The sequence below is a fragment of the Ranitomeya variabilis genome, chromosome 6, assembly GCF_051348905.1.
Source record: "Ranitomeya variabilis isolate aRanVar5 chromosome 6, aRanVar5.hap1, whole genome shotgun sequence".
Lineage (NCBI taxonomy): Eukaryota > Metazoa > Chordata > Amphibia > Anura > Dendrobatidae > Ranitomeya > Ranitomeya variabilis.
This window is the reverse complement of record NC_135237.1, coordinates 16,772,458-16,786,727: the sequence shown is the minus strand read 5'-3', so window position 1 is coordinate 16,786,727 and position 14,270 is coordinate 16,772,458. Positions and strand designations below refer to the sequence as shown.

At 44.6% G+C, this 14,270-nt stretch overlaps 1 long non-coding RNA gene across 2 annotated transcripts in view; it reads left to right on the top strand.

Annotated features, from left to right (window-relative positions):
- The window catches only part of LOC143781371 (uncharacterized), a 73,824-nt gene extending 59,804 nt beyond the window's left edge, over positions 1 to 14,020 (top strand). Inside the window, exons 3-5 of one of the 2 annotated variants that reach the window (XR_013216678.1) lie at positions 5,052 to 5,195; positions 13,066 to 13,112; positions 13,704 to 14,020. This is a non-coding gene — a long non-coding RNA (uncharacterized LOC143781371). Of the gene's footprint in view, positions 1 to 4,994; positions 5,196 to 13,065; positions 13,113 to 13,703 lie in introns of both variants that reach the window. The other variant, XR_013216677.1, reaches the window with a different exon arrangement.
- The last annotated feature ends 250 nt before the right edge of the window (positions 14,021 to 14,270 follow it).

Below are 14,270 nucleotides of genomic sequence, written 5' to 3'. Positions count from 1 at the left end.
CCAGGCTGAAAAAGCTTTGTTGGCCCTCTCTCAGGGGCAAGATGAAGCAGAGGTGTATTGCCAGAAATTTCGGAAATGGTCGGTGCTTACTCAATGGAATGAGTGTGCCCTGGCTGCAAATTTCAGAAAGGGTCTTTCTGAAGCCATTAAGAATGTCATGGTGGGGTTCCCTACGCCTGCAGGTCTGAATGAGTCAATGACTCTGGCCATTCAGATTGATCGGCGTTTGCGGGAGCGCAAACCTGCGCACCATTTGGCGGTGTCTTCTGAACAGACACCTGAGTCTATGCAATGTGATAGAATTCTGACCAGAAGTGAACGGCAAAATTATAAACGGCAAAATGGGTTGTGCTTTTAATGTGGTGACTCAGCTCATGTTATCTCAGCATGCTCTAAGCGCACAAAAAAGATTGATAAATCTGTCACCATCGGTACTTTACAGCCTAAGTTCATTTTGTCTGTTACCCTGATTTGTTCCTTGTCATCTTACCCGGTTATGGCTTTTGTAGATTCAGGTGCTGCCCTGAGCCTGATGGATTTGTCATTTGCCCGGCGCTGTGGTTTTGTTTTGGAGCCTTTAAAATTCCCTATTCCACTAAGGGGTATTGATGCTACACCATTGGCTATGAATAAACCTCAGTACTGGATGCAAGTGACCATGTGCATGACTCCTGTTCATCAGGAGGTGATTCGCTTTCTCGTTCTGCATAATTTGCATGATGTTGTCGTGTTGGGTCTGCCATGGTTGCAGACTCATAATCCAGTCCTGGATTGGAAAGCAATGTCTGTGTCAAGTTGGGGTTGTCAGGGAATTCATGGTGACGCTCCTGTGGTGTCAATTGCTTCATCCACTCCTTCTGAGGTCCCTGCGTTTTTGTCGGACTATCAGGATGTATTTGATGAGCCCAAACTCAGTTCTCTACCTCCTCATAGGGACTGTGATTGTGCTATAAATTTGATTCCTGGTAGTAAGTTTCCTAAGGGACGACTTTTCAATTTGTCAGTGCCGGAGCATGCTGCTATGCGGAGTTATATAAAGGAGTCTTTGGAGAAAGGGCATATTCGCCCCTCCTCCTCCCCTCTGGGTGCGGGATTCTTTTTTGTGGCTAAGAAGGATGGTTCCCTGAGACCTTGTATTGATTATCGCCTTCTAAATAAAATCACGGTCAAATTTCAGTATCCTTTGCCATTGTTATCTGATCTGTTTGCTCGCATTAGGGGGTCTAGTTGGTTCACCAAGATAGATCTTCGTGGTGCGTATAACCTTGTGCGTATTAAGCAGGGTGATGAATGGTCAGGAGGATAATTCCTGGGTTGTCGCCTCTGATGTTCATGCGGCTGATTTGGTTCGTGCCTTCCATGTGGCTCACCCTGATCGCCCTGGGGGTTTTTGATGAGGGTTCGGTGACCCCTCCTCAAGGGGGGGGGGGGGGTACTGTTGTGAACTCTGTTTTCGGGCTCCCTCTTGTGGTCACACGTGGTATTGTGTGAGTTTTGTTTTTGGGCTCCCCCTGGTGGCTTTGTTTGTTATCCTGCGGATCTGTGGCTGAATCAGCTGCCTCGTTATGCACTAGGGAGTTTCCTACTTAGCTCTGCTTCACCTCCACTTGTTGCCGGCTGTCGATGTATTCAGTGCTATTCTGATCTCCCCTGATTATCTTCGTTTTCGGACTCTTCTGGAGAAGCTAAGTTTCTGTTTGATTATTTTTTACTCATCAGTCTGCAATATGATTTCAGTACAACCAAGGAAACTAAATATAAACAGAAACCCAAGGAGTATATTCCAAAATATTTATTAAATAAAATACAGAGCAGAGTAATTACTAACCAAGCAGGACTGAAGGATAATGACAGGTAAACCGCATGAAAATTTCAAATACCCCGTATTGTGAAATGAATAACACAACACTATGCTAGCAAAAAAATAGCATTGTACCAATAATATAATAGAAGTGCAATACATATAATACTAGGATATGGTTCTACTGCACTGAAACGAGCCATCAGGCTTCGTCTTTCCTGACGAAGATCGGCGAAACGCGCGTTGAGGCGGCAGGCTTTGGACTTCAGGCTGAATACCGCATATAGGTAATCCTTTTCCCCCATGCAGCATTTTAATATCCCTGCTTTAATTGGTAGTATGCACTTTAATCTTTGATTTTCCCCTACCTGGCACACTTTGCACTTTTGCAAACAATTTTGGTTTGCATTGTATCTTCATAGATACTATGGTGGGTTTTTCAATAAGGGAGCCTGATGGCTCGTTTCAGTGCAGTAGAACCATATCCTAGTATTATATGTATTGCACTTCTATTATATTATTGGTACAATGCTATTTTTTTGCTAGCATAGTGTTGTGTTATTCATTTCACAATACGGGGTATTTGAAATTTTCATGCGGTTTACCTGTCATTATCCTTCAGTCCTGCTTGGTTAGTAATTACTCTGCTCTGTATTTTATTTAATAAATATTTTGGAATATACTCCTTGGGTTTCTGTTTATATTTAGTTTCCTTGGTTGTGCTATAATATTTGGAGTTTAAACTTAATAGTGTTTGATCCTGTGGATATATCTTGTGTCTCTAATATGATTTCAGTGTATGATGAGTTTAGTCCAGCTTGCTAATATGTGATTTCTTTTTGCTGGTAAGCTCTGGGGTACGGAGTTGCTTCCCCCGCACCGTTAGTTGGTGTGGGGGCTCGAGCAATCTCTGCGTGGATATTTTGCTTAGGGTTTTATATTGACCGCACAGCTCCTTTCCTATTTTCTGCTATCTAGTGTTAGCGGGCCTCATTTGCTAAATCTATTTCATCTCTGCGTTTGTGCTTTCCCCTTAACTCACCGTTAATATTTGTGGGGGGCTTTTCTATATCTTTGGGGTCATTTCTCTGAGGCAAGTAAGGACTTTACTTTCCCTCTAGGAATAGGTAGTTTCTCAGGCCGTGAAGAGACGTCTAGGATTTTCAGGTAACGTTCCACGGCTGCCTATAGTTGTTTGCGGATAGGATCAGGTTGCGGTCAATCCAGATACCACTTCCCAGAGCTGGTCGTCAGTTTAGTTACTTAGCTAGTCAAATTTGCGATCCTTGCCACTAGGATCATAACAGAGAGCATGCTCATATTCAGTGCCTCAGCTAGAGAGCATGCTCATATTCAGTGCCCGAGCTAGAGAGCATGTGCATATTCAGTGCTCCATCTAGAGAGCATACCCATATTCAGTGCTCCAACTAGAGAGCATGCCCATATTCAGTGCTCCAGCTAGAGAGCATGCCCATATTCAGTGCCCCGGCTAGAGAGCATGCCCTTATTAAGTGCCCGAGCTAGAGACCATGCCCATATTCAGTGCCCGAGCTAGAGAGCATGCCCATATTCAGTGCCCGAGCTAGAGAGCATGCCCATATTCAGTGCCCCAGCTACAGAGCATGTCCATATTCAGTGCCCCAGCTTGAGAGCATACCCATATTCAGTGCTTCAGCTAGAGAGAATGCCCATATTCAGTGCCCCAGCTAGAGAGCATGCCCTTATTAAGTGCCCGAGCTAGAGACCATGCCCATATTCAGTGCCCGAGCTAGAGACTATGCCCATATTCAGTGCCCGAGCTCGAGAGCATGCCCATATTCAGTGGGTTGTATCAATGGAGCAAACAAAGTGGTAGGTATGGAGTGAGCGGAATCCGTAGAAGCACCTTGTCAGCGCGAAACGTCCGTCGGCCCTCACAGTCTCCCTCTCACTCCCTGCCTACCGATTTGTTTGCTACATTGATGGAATATAGGATTTTACCAGATGTGGTGAGTGCTGTCTTACACTTATTATTGGATGACATACCCATATACAGTGCCCAGATAGAGAGCATGCTTACATAAAGTGCCCCAGCTAGTGAGCTTACCAATTTACAGCGAGCGTTTACCCTTACAGTGCCCCTTCTAGAGCTTGGCCATATGTAGCACACGTAAACAGCATGCCAATGTACCATACAGTGGCCCAGCTAAAGAGCATACCCATGTACAGTGCCCCGGAAAGATAGCATGCTCATGTACCGTACACTGCTCCTGATAGTGACCATGCCCGTACAGTGCAAATCCCCATATACGGTGCCATAGTTCATAGATCCTTCCAGATATAACAAAATACCCTCTACAAACTGTGCCACTATTGGGTTGATAAATAGTGATTAAATCAGAGCATGGTCCTATATACTCAGTTCTTTCCCTCCGTTGCCAGAGTTAGAGAATGCTCTTTATCCAGTGCTGCATCCAGAGGATTTGTATATTTAGAGAACATCACAGAATCAGAAAATGCAGGATATGAGGTCCTGCAGAAGATGGATTATGGGATTATAGAAATTGTAACATACTGATGATGATTCCTTATAAATTTATTGTCATCAGAGGGGTGTGTGATATTTTGGGGAGATGCACCCAGGCTATAGTAGGGAGCAGGCTGAGATACTGAGAAGCTATTGATCCTCACATGCCAGACACAGAGATGAACTGACCTGCAGCATAAAAATGACTTAAGACGCCAAATATGAAGGGAGTCAGACAGAACTGATTTCAGTAAGAAATTACTGTAATGCCCAGCAGGAAGGATTAATCTCCATCCTAATCTCCTAATCTTACTATGTCATGCAGTGTATCTAACCCATCGTCTCAATCCCCCCAGAGCTCACAATCTAATGTTGCTATCTCACAAAATGCAACACTCCTCCCATCATCCATGACCCCAGGAACTCACAATTTAATCTCACACAACATATCACTAACATAATCTTTGCCCCAGAAGTTTACAATCTAATCATAAGCACAATGTATCACTCTCATAATCCTTGCTCCTGCACAATCTCTGTCACACAGCTCATAGTCTCAGCTCACTCCCAGTCACATCCAGAACCTTTGACACTCATGTTTTTAGGATTTACTTACATGTCACAAAAAATCTTGGTAACTTAGCTGTATTATGTACCTTCCCACAAAGTGCTTTTTCTTTGTCATAGGAAATCAGAATCTTTCAAAATGAAGGCATATTTTTGCACATTATTTTCTTAACACAGGATTTTAGTCCATGAAAATTAGTTTTAACAAGTATTAAACAATTTTGTGGTGGGACCGCCATGGACACGGCAGAAACCTCACTACATGAAAGTTTCAGCTATATAGTGCAGCTTTATTTTTGAAGGGACCTGCTGTACATGACCGTAAGTACAGAGAAAAATTGTAACTGCTTAGTGATTGGATATGACGTAGATAGTAATTATTGAGAACCTCCATGGACTCTGCATTAACCACAGAGCAGGAAAACCTTTATTGTGCTGATCATAAGCCATCTGTGGCTTCCACTGTCAATGTGAGGTGCACTTACATAAGTGTAGCACAGTCGGTCTAATCTAATCATATGGGTCCGACCAATAGGCTATTAGCCAGCAAAGTGCACTACATGTAGCTAAGTGCCTGGCACTTTATACTGTCTGTTATGACCCCAGTGGACAGGGTCTCAGAGGAAATGACAAACACAGAAATGAACCAGGTTCAGCAAAGAGAGGCCAGCTTACTAATAGCAGAATATAGCAAGATAACTTATCTGGTCAACAAAAACCCTATAAAAATCCACGCTGGAGATTCAAGAACCCCCGAACCGTCTAACGGTCCGGGGGGAGAACACCAGCCCCCTAGAGCTTCCAGCAAAGGTCAGGATACAGATAGGAACAAGCTGGACAAAAATACCAAACAAAACAAAAGCAAAAAGCAAGGAAGCAGACTTAGCTTGAAAAAACAGGAACCAGGATCAGAGGACAAGAGCACAACAGATTAGCTCTGATATCAACGATGCCAGGCATTGAACTGAAGGTCCAGGGAGCTTATATAGCAACGCCCCTGAACTAACGGCCCAGGTGAGGATATAGGAAAAGACAGACGCTCCAGAGTCAAATCACTAATGACCACTAGAGGGAGCAAAAAGCAAAATCACAACAGTACCCCCCCTTAGTGAGGGGTCACCGAACCCTCACCACGACCACCAGGGCGATCAGGATGAGCGGCGTGAAAGGCACAAACTAAATCGGCCGCATGAACATCAGAGGCGACCACCCAGGAATTATCTTCCTGACCATAGCCCTTCCACTTGACCAGGTACTGAAGCCTCCGCCTGGAGAGACGAGAATCCAAGATCTTCTCCACCACGTACTCCAACTCGCCCTCAACCAACACCGGAGCAGGAGGCTCAGCAGAAGGAACCACAGGCACAACGTACCGCCGCAACAAGGACCTATGAAACACGTTGTGGATAGCAAACGACACAGGAAGATCCAGGCGAAAGGATACAGGATTAAGAATTTCCAATATCTTGTAAGGACCAATAAAACGAGGTTTAAATTTGGGAGAGGAAACCTTCATAGGAACAAAGCGGGAAGAAAGCCACACCAAATCCCCAACACGTAGTCGGGGACCCACACCGCGGCGGCGGTTGGCAAAGCGCTGAGCCCTCTCCTGTGACAACTTCAAGTTGTCCACCACAAGATTCCAGATCCGCTGCAACCTATCCACCACAGAATCCACCCCAGGGCAGTCAGAAGGTTCCACATGACCCGAAGAAAAACGAGGGTGGAAACCAGAGTTGCAGAAAAACGGCGAAACCAAGGTGGCGGAACTAGCCCGATTATTAAGGGCAAACTCAGCTAACGGCAAGAAGGTCACCCAATCGTCCTGATCAGCAGAGACAAAACACCTCAAATAAGCCTCCAAAGTCTGATTAGTTTGCTCCGTCTGTCCATTAGTCTGAGGATGGAAAGCAGACGAAAACGACAAGTCAATGCCCATCCTACTACAAAAGGATCGCCAGAATCTGGAAACGAACTGGGATCCTCTGTCTGACACAATATTCTCAGGGATGCCGTGCAAACGAACCACGTTCTGGAAAAACACAGGAACCAGATCGGAAGAGGAAGGCAGTTTAGGCAAAGGAACCAAATGGACCATCTTGGAGAAGCGATCACATATCACCCAGATAACAGACATGCCCTGAGACACCGGAAGATCAGAAATGAAATCCATGGAAATATGTGTCCAAGGTCTCTTAGGGACAGGCAAGGGCAAGAGCAACCCGCTGGCACGAGAACAGCAAGGCTTAGCTCGAGCACAAGTCCCACAGGACTGTACAAATGACCGCACATCCCTAGATAAGGAAGGCCACCAAAAGGATCTGGCCACCAGATCTCTGGTGCCAAAAATTCCTGGGTGACCTGCCAACACCGAGGAATGAACCTCGGAAATGACTCTGCTGGTCCACTTATCAGGCACAAACAGTCTGTCAGGTGGACAAGAATCAGGCCTATCAGCCTGAAATCTCTGCAACACACGTCGCAGATCTGGAGAAATAGCTGACAAGATAATACCATCCTTAAGAATACCAACAGGTTCAGCGACTCCAGGAGCATCAGGCACAAAGCTCCTGGAAAGAGCATCGGCCTTCACATTCTTTGAACCTGGTAAATACGAGACAACAAAGTCAAAACGGGAGAAAAACAATGACCAGCGGGCCTGTCTAGGATTCAGGCGTTTAGCAGACTCGAGATACATCAGATTTTTGTGATCAGTCAAGACCACCAGACGATGCTTAGCACCCTCGAGCCAATGACGCCACTCCTCAAATGCCCATTTCATGGCCAACAACTCCCGATTGCCCACATCATAATTTCGCTCCGCAGGCGAAAACTTCCTAGAGAAAAAGGCGCAAGGTCTCATAACAGAGCAACCAGGGCCTCTCTGCGACAAAACGGCCCCTGCTCCAATCTCTGAAGCATCCACCTCAACTTGAAAGGGAAGCGAGACATCAGGCTGGCACAAAACAGGCGCCGAAGTAAACCGACGTTTCAACTCCTGGAAAGCCTCCACGGCAGCAGGAGCCCAATTAACCACATCGGAGCCCTTCTTGGTCATATCGGTCAAAGGTTTCACAATGCTAGAAAAGTTAGCGATAAAACGACGGTAGAAGTTAGCGAAGCCCAAGAACTTCTGAAGACTCTTAACTGACGAGGGCTGAGTCCAATCAAGAATAGCTCGGACCTTGACTGGGTCCATCTCCACAGCAGAAGGGGAAAAAATGAACCCCAAAAAGGGAACCTTCTGTACACCAAAAAGACACTTTGAGCCCTTGACAAACAAAGAATTTTCACGCAAAATTTTAAAGACCATCCTGACCTGCTCCACATGCGAGTCCCAATTATCAGAAAAAAACAGAATATCATCCAGATAAACGATCAGAAATTTATCCAGATAGTTCCGGAAAATGTCATGCATAAAGGACTGAAAAACTGAAGGGGCATTAGAGAGCCCAAAAGGCATCACCAAGTACTCAAAATGACCTTCGGGCGTATTGAATGCGGTTTTCCATTCATCCCCTTGCTTAATGCGCACAAGGTTGTACGCACCACGAAGGTCTATCTTGGTAAACCACTTGGCACCTTTAATCCGGGCAAACAAGTCAGACAACAGCGGCAAAGGATACTGAAATTTGACAGTGATCTTATTTAAAAGCCGATAGTCAATACAAGGCCTCAAAGATCCGTCCTTTTTAGCCACAAAAAAGAATCCCGCACCAAGAGGGGAAGAAGACGGACGGATGTGTCCTTTCTCCAGAGACTCCTTGATATATGAACGCATAGCGGTATGTTCAGGTATCGACAGATTAAACAGTCTTCCCTTAGGAAATTTACTGCCTGGAATCAAATCTATTGCACAGTCACATTCCCTATGAGGAGGCAGTGCACTGGACTTAGACTCACTGAAGACATCCTGATAATCAGACAAGTACTCCGGAACTTCCGAAGGCGTAGAAGAAGCAATAGACACAGGCAGGGAATCCTCATGAATACCACGACAGCCCCAACTAGACACTGACATAGCCTTCCAGTCAAGGACTGGATTATGGGTCTGTAACCATGGCCGCCCCAAAACAACCAAATCATGCATTTTATGTAGAACGAGAAAACGTATCACCTCGCGGTGTTCAGGAGTCATGCACATGGTAACCTGTGTCCAATACTGCGGCTTATTTTCTGCCAATGGCGTAGCATCAATACCCCTAAGAGGGATAGGATTTTCTAATGGTTCAAGAATAAAACCACAGCGCTTAGCAAATGAGAGATCCATAAGACTCAGGGCAGCACCTGAATCTACAAACGCCATGACAGGATAAGATGACAGTGAGCAAATCAAAGTTACAGACAGAATAAACTTAGGATGCAAATTACCAACGGTGACAGGACTAACAACCTTAGCTATACGTTTAGAGCATGCTGAGATAACATGTGTAGAATCACCACAGTAGTAGCACAAGCCATTCCGGCGTCTATGAATTTTCCTCTCATTTCTAGTCAGGATTCTATCACATTGCATCAAATCAGGTGTCTGTTCAGACAACACCATGAGGGAATTAGCGGTTTTTCTATCACATTGCATCACATCAGGTGTCTGTTCAGACAACAACATGAGGGAATTTGCGGTTTTGCGCTCCCGCAACCGCCGGTCAATTTGAATAGCCAGGGACATGGTATCATTCAGACCTGTGGGAATGGGAAAACCCACCATAACATTCTTAATGGCCTCAGAAAGGCCATTTCTAAAATTAGCGGCCAGTGCACACTCGTTCCAATGTGTCAGCACGGACCATTTCCGAAATTTTTGGCAATACACCTCAGCCTCGTCCTGGCCCTGAGACATAGCCAGCAAGGCTTTCTCTGCCTGAATCTCAAGATTGGGTTCCTCATAAAGTAAACCGAGCGCCAGAAAAAACGCATCAATATCAGCCAATGCCAGATCTCCTGGCGCCAACGAAAAAGCCCAATCCTGAGGGTCACCCCGTAAGAATGAAATAACAATTTTTACTTGTTGAGCAGAGTCTCCAGACGAACAAGGTTTCAGGGACAAAAATAATTTACAATTATTCCTGAAATTCCTAAACTTAAATCGGTCTCCTGAAAACAGTTCAGGAATCGGAATCTTGGGTTCAGACCTAGGATTTCTGGTAACATAATCTTGTATACCCTGCACACGAGCGGCAAGCTGGTCCACACTTGTAATCAAGGTCTGGACATTCATGTCTGCAGCAAGCTTAAGCCACTCTGAGGTAAAGGGGAAAAGAAAAAAAAAAATGAGAGAGGGAAAAAAAAAACCTCAAAATTTTCTTTCTTATAATCCCACTTCTGCAATGCATTAAACATTTAATACTGGCCTGGCAAACTGTTATGACCCCAGTGGACAGGGTCTCAGAGGAAATGACAAACACAGAAATGAACCAGGTTCAGCAAAGAGAGGCCAGCTTACTAATAGCAGAATATAGCAAGATAACTTATCTGGTCAACAAAAACCCTATAAAAATCCACGCTGGAGATTCAAGAACCCCCGAACCGTCTAACGGTCCGGGGGAGAACACCAGCCCCCTAGAGCTTCCAGCAAAGGTCAGGATACAGATAGGAACAAGCTGGACAAAAATACCAAACAAAACAAAAGCAAAAAGCAAGGAAGCAGACTTAGCTTGAAAAAACAGGAACCAGGATCAGAGGACAAGAGCACAACAGATGAGCTCTGATATCAACGATGCCAGGCATTGAACTGAAGGTCCAGGGAGCTTATATAGCAACGCCCCTGAACTAACGGCCCAGGTGAGGATATAGGAAAAGACAGACGCTCCAGAGTCAAATCACTAATGACCACTAGAGGGAGCAAAAAGCAAAATCACAACAACTGTCATGGATGTGTAAGTGGTTGTTCATCAGTATTTTGCACAAGTGATACCTCCAAAAACATCTGTCTGTAGGATTCCTCTTTTTGTGTATCATCCTTTCAATCGTTACACGTCCCAAATCCCTAGGAGGAGTTGGTCTCCCAGATTTACTATCATACTATAGAGCCGCCCATCAAGGATTATAGATTGGTGTTGACACTATTGAGCAATAAGCCTCCTATGGATCCAAACTCTATCACTATCATGCACACATACCACAATGGATCCCACTTGACGTTGCTCACACTATTCTCACAGATGGAGTTTTCTTATTCACCTTCTCAGTTTTTTCCCTTTTGAGGATAATCTCTCCTTCCCCTCTGGCTTGGGGGAGGCTCATTTTTATGTGGTGTATGGTCCATAATTGTAGAGCTCTTCACGTTCTTTAGAAAAATAGCCGGTCTCTACTCTTTCTCCAGATTTACCATAGACCCTTGTCCACTCGGAGTCTGGAGACATCAGGATTCCCTTTCACGTTTCCTGTCATCTTCAATTGGTAGGAACTGTGCACTCTTTAGGCTATGTGCACACTTTGCGGTTTTTACCGCGGAACCGCAGCGATTTTGACGCTGTGGGTCCGCAGCAGTTTCCATTGCGTTTACAGTTACATGTAAACCTATGGAAACCGCAATTCGCTGTGCACATGCTGCGGGAAAAACCGCGCATGTCACTTCTTTGTGCAGAATTGCGGCGATTCTGCACACATAGGTAAGCATTGATCCGCTTACTTCCCACATGGGGCTATGCCCACCATGCGGGAAGTAAGCGGATCATGTGAGGATGGTACCCGGGGTGGAGGAGAAGAGACTCTCCTCCAGGCCCTGGGAACCATATTTGTGTTAAAAAAAAAGAATAAAAAGAATAAAAATAATGATATACTCACCTCTCAGCGCTGCACGCGGCCGTCCGGTTGCAGGGTTGCTATGCGAGCAGGGCCTGCGATGACGTCGCGGTTACATGACCGTGACGTCACGAAGGTCCTTCTCGCAGAGCATCTTTGGAACCGGACCGCCGCGTGCAGCGCCGAGGAGATCAGGACGTCAGAGGGTGAGTATAAACCATTTTTTTATTATTTTTAACATTACTATTGATGCTGCATATGCAGCATCAATAGTAAAACAAGTGCAGGAGTAAACCCGCAGCGGAAACCCCAAGACAAACCGCGATAAATCTGCAGGGCTAACCGCAGCGGTTTTGACCTGCAGATTTATCAAATCCGCTGCGGGAGAACCCACAGAGGACCCTTCCTACGTGTGCACATAGCCTTAAAGTGATTCTCTCTACTCACCATTCTCTTTCTCATTTATGTACATGTCTCTTATATCTCTTGCAAACTTATTCTTCCCAAATTATATTTCACCTTGGGAAAGAGACCTCAAAACTTTAACCTCTGAAGAAAAACCCAGATTTAGTTTTTCCTTTCTGCACAAGTCCTCATTGTCAAGAGCATTTCAGATGGTACAGAGTCCCCGCTACACTGCATGCACTTATGCACTGTGAGGCAGCGAGGGGGATCATATGCAAGGGTCAATATATGTCCCCCAGGATATGGGCGGAGTCCTATTAAACCCGATGGAGAACTTTGTGATCACAGCAGAACGCCGTTGAATCACATGGCAAAATAAAACAAAGAATGGATTGGGTCCAAGTAGTGACCCAGTCAGATTTTTAGGAAAACCCATTAAGGGCTTTTTTTTAGAGGGATTTGCAGGTTTGATAGTGGGGCAAATCCCTCTCTCCACTCCGGATTTTGGAAATGGCTCTATGACCACTCTATGGCCACAATTCCATTTAAATCTGTCAGTTTTGCTTTGGGGATGTCAGTTTGGAGTTTGAAAACTGCAGAGCAGGAGGCTCTGTGCAATCCCAGGTCTGTGTGGAGCTAACACAGAGCCAGGGACTTACAGGCGGCTGACGCACCCGGCTGCGATCCGGAGGACATCACTCCTATGTGTGAGTTCTGAGAATAAAGACACTGTTTATGTTGATTTTTCTGCCCTTGCCTATCTGTCGCACTCCACCAACCCAGCTGCACTACAGCACTTATCTCTCCATTGTGCTGGAGAAGTGAGGAGAATACAGATACTCTCAAGCATATTGAACAGGGTCTGGCAAATAACTTCCAAACTCACTGATTTTGCCCTCTCTTTTTCTTTGGATCTCTCTCTGCTCCACTTTCTTCCTATTGTAAGTCAGTTTTCCGCCATTTAATAAATGCAGCCAGAGCATCCAATCCAGCAATGCAGAAACAGGAGGATCCTCCCTCATTAAAATTTTGTCTTTTTCAGGTGCGGGAAGTACTACAGATGAAGGACCTAACAGCTTATTTAAGAGGGTACTACGATTAATACCTTAAAACCTAGCATAATCTTGTTCCCTCAATTATTTCTTTTATGGATGTTTTGAGGACCATATTTTGACACTGTTTAATCTTTAGCTTAAAGAAGCGCTCTCATAAAATTTTTTATCCTCTAAACCTGTGCAAATGTGTATGTAATATAGCGTAAGAGTTACAATGTAAAAGCAACATCTAGGTCATGCATAAACCACTATGAAATCCAGTGAGTTGCAATTGCAGTCTTGTGTGTGAGAAGAGGTCCAGAGCAGTGTTGGAAACTGGAGAAGACAGCGATCAGCGAGTATATTAAAACACTTACACTACATTACATACACAATTACACTGGTTTAGGGAGTTAAAAAAAATTATGAGAGCGCGTCTTTAAACAAAGGCAACATTTTGCTTCTTTTTACATTTTACCTTTTCTAAAATCTCTGTGAAATTTTGGCTTCTGGTATACCAATTTTATCTCTAGTATGTAACCTGCCACAATGCATTTCTACCTGGTGATAGGACATCAGATATCAATTTGCATCTGATGTTGTTAACAGAGGAATTAGGTCAATGATAACTCATTTTTCTCTACAGAGGAAACCATGTTCCTTGGGAACCGCCATGGATACAGCAGCAACCCCAGAGCAGGAAAACTTCAATATAGTGCAGTCTGCACTGAACAGCATTACTTTTATGGGAAATAAACATAGACGTAACTAGTTAGCATTTCTACAGAACCACTACAGACTGTGCTGTAACTCCAGAGAAGGGAAGTTTATATTGTACAGATCATAAGCCAATCTTGACTCGTAGCCACATGTGACCTCTACAGAAACTCATTTCAACTTAGTTCTAGTGAGTAACCTACCAAAATTTACTACTTCCTGGTATTTCAAATCTTTCTAAATGCAGCTTTTAATGTGACAAGAGACGATATGTAGTAGGAAGCCTCCAAGATAAATAAAGCAAAGCATATATTTTTACTGGAGCAGCGATGTATCCCTCTGTATCTAGTATAGTGGTTGCAATCAATATACAGTACCTATTTTATTGGCTACGTCAGCAATCTGTGGCAAATGGACAGGAGCCCTGAGAACCACCTCTTACGTTACAGCAATCACAACTCTTCTTTTGATAGTTCAGCTTGGCGCAACGTCATTG